The sequence below is a fragment of the Octopus bimaculoides genome, chromosome 1 (genome assembly GCF_001194135.2).
Source record: "Octopus bimaculoides isolate UCB-OBI-ISO-001 chromosome 1, ASM119413v2, whole genome shotgun sequence".
In the NCBI taxonomy this organism is placed as follows: Eukaryota; Metazoa; Mollusca; class Cephalopoda; order Octopoda; family Octopodidae; genus Octopus; species Octopus bimaculoides.
The window spans coordinates 168,447,915-168,454,156 of record NC_068981.1 but is presented as its reverse complement, the minus strand read 5'-3'; the positions used below and the strand labels follow the sequence as shown (position 1 = coordinate 168,454,156).

The 6,242-nt window shown below is 32.8% G+C and overlaps 1 non-coding gene across 1 annotated transcript; it reads right to left on the bottom strand.

Moving 5' to 3' along the window:
* Positions 1-266: 266 nt before the first annotated feature.
* Trnag-ccc (transfer RNA glycine (anticodon CCC)) lies at positions 267-337 on the bottom strand. The gene has a single exon. It is a non-coding gene; the product is annotated as a tRNA-Gly (tRNA).
* Between the last annotated feature and the right edge of the window lie 5,905 nt (positions 338-6,242).

Sequence of the window (6,242 nt, the reverse complement as noted above, 5' to 3'; positions counted from 1 at the left end):
GAAGTATTATTTACTAAATTACAAAAGCAAGAAAGAAAAATAGAATTAAAGAAACGTTAATGCAGCTACTCAACATGCTAAAAATAACAAATTTTGTTCAATCCACATTTTGCATTCTTAAAATAGGATTTGAAACTTTAAATAAAAGATAAGGATTAGTCACAATAGTGACCGACTGGAGCAGACATACAAGATATAAATAATAGAAGTGGTATGGATAATTCTATGACACTCAAGATTTTGTTTAAAAAAAGCGAAAAAGAATATGCGCCGTCCGGGACTCGAACCCGGGTCGCAAGAATGGGAATCTTGCATGATACCCCTACACCAACGGCGCAAGATATACAGAATGTGATATTTTACTATTATATTCGTTGCAAAATCTCCACGTGTTTTTTATCGTTTCTTTGTTTTGTAATGACAGTTGAAAGATTAATAATGCTTTAGAAGTAATACGGTATCTATACGTAGTTAAAAACAAAAGAGAAGCGTCTAAATTCAAATCAGGAACTGAACTGCTATGTATACTATTTATACATACCTACTTCTCTCTTGACTGCTTCTTAATATTCAGCAGCCGAAGCCAGCCGGTGCTTTCTATATATTATGAAACAACTAGACTTCGAACACTGTTTGAAATGACTGCATATTATTCTTTATTTTAATTCAATACTGAACGAAAAACTTTTGACGAATATGTTTATATATATATATACGTATTTCAAGGGGAAAAAAATTCAAACAGTTAATATTTCAAAAGAAGCAGACTCCGATTATCAGCTGATGATCGGAAACATTTAATTCAGAGTTCTATAACTAGGAACCTTTCAGTTATGTTGTATTAAAAATACTTTATACTTGTAGTTTCTATTGAGTCCCGTAATTTATATATGTAATTTATATATATATATATATATATATATATATATATATATATATATAAAACGATTAACGGTTAATGCACACACACACACATACATATGTACGTACTACATTGAAATAAAAACATGTTTTACATATTTAAGTAAAGAAAGAATATTTCGTATTTATATTAAACAACAAAATACTATATATACATGTATGTGTAATATGTATGTATACACGCCGTGTCTTGTCTCGTGGGAGTTGGATATGATTCGTTATTATCACCAAAGTCTATTAGGCTTAATGAAAAATATTAATGTATTTCCAGCTAGCAGTATATTTAGGGATTACAGTGGGTTCATTTAATTTGATACATTGTGTATTTAAAAAAACCTATTAATATTTCTGGAAACATGTAAGCAGATATGTTTATGTCAATTTCATTGATTTCCTCTTGCTTGTTTACCGAGTATCTGTGTCGGCATAACATGACTTTCGTTGTTTAGCTCCAGGTTAGTCCTAATCGAGGATACTTATGATCAAAGGCGTTCCAACAATGACCATCTCATCTTTCAATTTTTTTTTCTTTTTCAAACACTATATTGCTGGGACTACTTTATTCGATATGTCTTTCCGTTTTTTTTTTAAGAGACGACTGTCGGATAGGAATCAAGAGAATTTTATCTGCTATTTTTAGCAGGTCAAAGCGACGGGTTTTACTGAGGGGTAGATGTGTTTGTGTGCATAAATGTGGGGTCATTATGCAAAGATAGCAATGTCCATGGAGCGAAATAGCTACATTGACCGCAAATGCAAATTTGTTAGGAATTCATCTCTATTACCCTTGAACTGGTTTATTTCAATACATTTTCATTTGCGCTTATTTCCTACCCTAAAATCATCGGGATTGATCAATCGTTGATTGATAAATTTAATCGCAAAAATGTCAAGGAATCTATTCTAATCATCGCAGGTGAAATACTTATTTTACTCTAATGGTTATATATTCACGAATTGAAACTATTAAGTATATAAAATAGTATATCTTAATTAACAATGAAGAAGGAGTCAAATTTGTTCCGTTTTACTTAATTTGTAACATTTAATTTATTTTATTCATAATTCCATAAATTTGCATGCGTAGAGGTGAAATGAGATGTAGAAGTAATCGATCTCCGTACAGTACTTGATTATTTGAAGAAATGAGCAAGTAGAACCGGCGAATACAGAAAGTGAAACTAAATTTACTGTGACTCTCAAGTCCAATGCTTATTTCTAAAAAGGTAAAAATAATAATAATAATAATAATAATAATAATAATAATAATAATAATAATAATAGTAATAACAAAATAAATCTGAAAAGATTCTACTAATTAAAATTTATAATTAGACATTTGTTTCTGTAAATCTTCCTGTGTCGAAATTATGTTAAATTTTTTATTCTAGAGAAACTCTTTGAAAAGAATTATTTTCTCATTCCCGAAAAATAAGAAAGATAAAAAAAAAAATAGACATCGGAAATCAAAATAATTTCCCAGACTTCCTTTGTACCTCAACCGTAGCTGAAGACATTCTATGGAACGGCCACCACCAGTTATTTACCGTTTCATCTTCCAGGCTAAATTAATAGAAGAAATTTTGCTTTTTTCGTTTTTTTATTTTTTCTCTAATTGTTTTGTTTCTTTTTTCCGAATAAACATATTCCTGTATCTTTCTGTCATGATATCTAGTTGTTGTTGCTTTATTCCAGATCGGTTTTAATCGAAGAAACCAATAACCAGAAACGTTTTTTTTCCTCCACCATCCCATATTTCTTTTTTTTTTTTTTTTTTTTTCACTATTTGTTTATTTGCATAATCTACCCTGGACTACAATCATCCAATGTATGCATTTATTTTAAGACGGCTAAGAGTGATTTGGAGGTGCTTTGACTGTTATTTCTTGCAAGTCGAACGACTACTCCGAAGCTGATTCCCAGCTTGTATTTGAGCTGTAACAATTAAAAAAACCCGTATCAGTGAACTAAATACACCTCTGAATGAATGAACGGCTTGATCAACAAGATTTGTGCTATTGATAAACACCATTAAAATATATAAAAAGGCAATTTTTAAAAAAAACATTACTAATTAGTAGTAAGACCTAAATTACATTGCTTATCTCCTCTCTCTCTCTCTCTCTTCCCATAATATATATACTGAAAGAGGTAGGAGGGAGAAGGAGGAAGATTTACTATCGTTATTTTTCAATTCCAGCAGTTAAAATACAAGATAACCAGTGTATTCTTTGTACCACTCAAATAGAAATCAATTTGCTTATAGAAAACTGAAACTGGTTCGGCAGGTTGACTTTATGGAAAACAAAATGATGATGGAGGGATACAGTAGCTTCTCAAGCTTTGATGTGGAGTTTAAATACTCTGAACTTCAAATGGTAGCATCTGTGTAGTTAGGCACAACAGGAGGGAATGAAGCTGTCGGAAGTTATTAAAGTCTTTGTGATCTCCAGGAAACTACTGAAGCTGATAAAAGGAAAGATTCACAGTCTTATTAGTTGTATGTAGATTAATATTGATTTCTTTTGCAGGGCAATGAATTTGGAGAATCATTAGAGCAGTTGATAAAATGCCTTGTAGCATTTAGTTATGGCTCTTTACTTTCTTAGGTCAAATATTGCAGAGGTCAACTTTGCCTTTCATCTTCCTAAGCTTGATAAAATAAAGTATTAGGGTCAATATAATTGTATGTTCTTTTTACCCCAAAAATGTCTGGCCTTGTGCCTGTTAAAAGTTACTATTATATGAAGATCAGATCCATATTGATTTCTTTATGAGATCAATGGTTTGGAAGAATTGTTATTGGTAGAATGGTGGATAAAATGCCTTGTGATATTAAGTTTCAGCTCTTTATGCTCTGAGTTCAAATTCTACCTTGATCAACATTGCTTTTCATCCTTCCGGGATTGAAAAAACTGTAAAGTACTTCTCAGTGCAATAGCAATTTTTTAATAGGTCCCAGACCACATTTTGTATAGTTGATTGAATTTCCACAATACAGCTGGTTATTACTTTAACCAGTGATGTTAAATATTGTTAATCAAAAGTTGGCAGAATCATAACTGCACTGGACAACATCCTTAGTGACATTTCTTCCAGCTCTTCATGCTCTGACTTCAGATGCTGCCAAGGTCAACTTTGCCTTTCATCCTTTCAGGGTTGATAAAAGAAGTACCAATGAGTACTGGATTGATGTAATCAACTTCCTTCTCCTCGTAATTGCTGGTCTTCTGTTGAAACTATAAAGGACTATAATAAAACTGATCCTCCTGTATTTTCTTTTACCCAAAGCCAGGAACTTGTAGTATTGTGGTTTCTACTACTACATTCAGTGTTTAAATTCTGTGGGTCTATCCATTTTGCTTTTCTTTACACGAGTTGGTTAAATAAGTATTTATCATGTGTTCTTGATTTATTTAGTCAATGAGAGCCTGCCCAACTACAACAATCCTTAAAAATGCTAAGGCTTCACATTGATGTACCAAATCATTACTGGCACAGTTATAGAGAGCTAAATCTTCAACATCATTGTTGTCATCATCGTCACTGTTGTCGTCGTTGTCATCATCATCATTTTATGCCTGTTTTAATATGCTGACATAGGTGGATGGGTGTATTTCAATACAACATCCCACCACTTGCTGCAGACATAAGCACCACACAACTCATTTTCTTGTTAATATGACTCCAGGGTGTTTTGTGACTACAGGTCTCTACTTTCACCCTTCTTTTTATTGAGATTATAACACATGGTTGTCATTGTAGAATCTGTTTCATATGTGTTACGAAAATCTTAAACATGGAAGTATGATCTAGAATCAAAATCCCTGAAGATCAATATGACAATGACTAAAGTGCTAGTTGACAGCAGAGAGTAGAAGATCATAATGTCATTTGGGAAGTGGCCTTGGTTGATGAGTAAAAAAAGGGAATGCTGAATTCAATATTGTGTACTCAATACATGACCTCAGCTATGATAGATATGCAGTAGTTTGTTGTAGGGCATCTATGCAGTGACGTCCACAGGTTAATTGAATGATAGCTGCTTTTATCTAAGTGGCCTTAGTAAAGCTACAGAGAATAAGTTGAAATTATAACTAGCATAAGGAAGAGTGAAGAAAGACAGGGCATTGTTGTTGATGTTTAGCCTCAAGCTATCTCTGAGTGAGGAGCCCCATGATCAAAAACATTTGAGAGCTAACCCATTGCTTTCTTTTTTAGGTATAATAAGAACAGAACAACATATTTCACCCTCCTTTTCTCTGCAACAAGTTTTCCCTCCAACTTTCCAATACCACTTTCTTTGATATCCATTCTTCATCCTTATCATTCCTCTCCATTTACATTTTCCTTCAGTCACTCCTTCTGTGCTACCGGTTATCTCTGCTCTTCCCTGAACCACTATCTCTCAACTCGTTCCTATGTACCTCTGATCACTTATTGCACTAAACATCTCTCACTTTTCCCACACACATGCCTGCAATCTACCCATCATCTCCAGTTCTTTCATCCTTACCCTATCAATTGTATCATTATTATGAGTGATTGACTGTTACTTCTTTTATCAACCCCAAAAGAATGTAAAGCAAAGTTGATGTTAGTGGAACTGAACTCAGAACATAAAGATGGATGAGATGTTGCTTAGCATTTTGCCTGGCATGCTAAAGATTCTGCCTGCTCACTGCCTTAATAAAGAGTTCAAATTTTGACACGAGGCTAGCAACTTAGGGGAAGGGATTTTCAACTGGTATTTATTTGATTGACTCTGAAAAGATGAAAGCAAAGTCGACCTCAGCAGAATTTGAACTCAGGATGTAAAGATGGATGAAATGCCACTTAGCATTTTACCCAGTGTGGTAATGATTCTGCCAGCTCATCACCTTTGCTGCCATGATGATGATGATGATGATGATAATAATAATAATAATAATAATAATAATAATAATAATAATAACAATAATAATAATAATAATGATATTCCTTTCTACTATAGGCAGTGCTGGATTAACCATTAAACAAAATAAGTATGTGCTAAGGGCATCAAGGGAAGGAGGGAGCACCACAGAAATGGTAAATGGTTTACAGCACAAAAGAAATCACTTTAAACTTGCTAAAATAATATTTGGGATGCTTTTAGCTCTACTAAGTATAGATGCAGATGTGTTGCCTAAGATTAATTTTGAGGATCTGATCAAAGACTTTGCAATTTGAATAAGTACGAGGAAACTTTTCAAATATAAATAAAGTGGAAGTATACAAAAATAAAGATTATTTTCCCCTCTTACTGTTTTGTTTCGTTTTGAAAAATGAAAATTTATTTT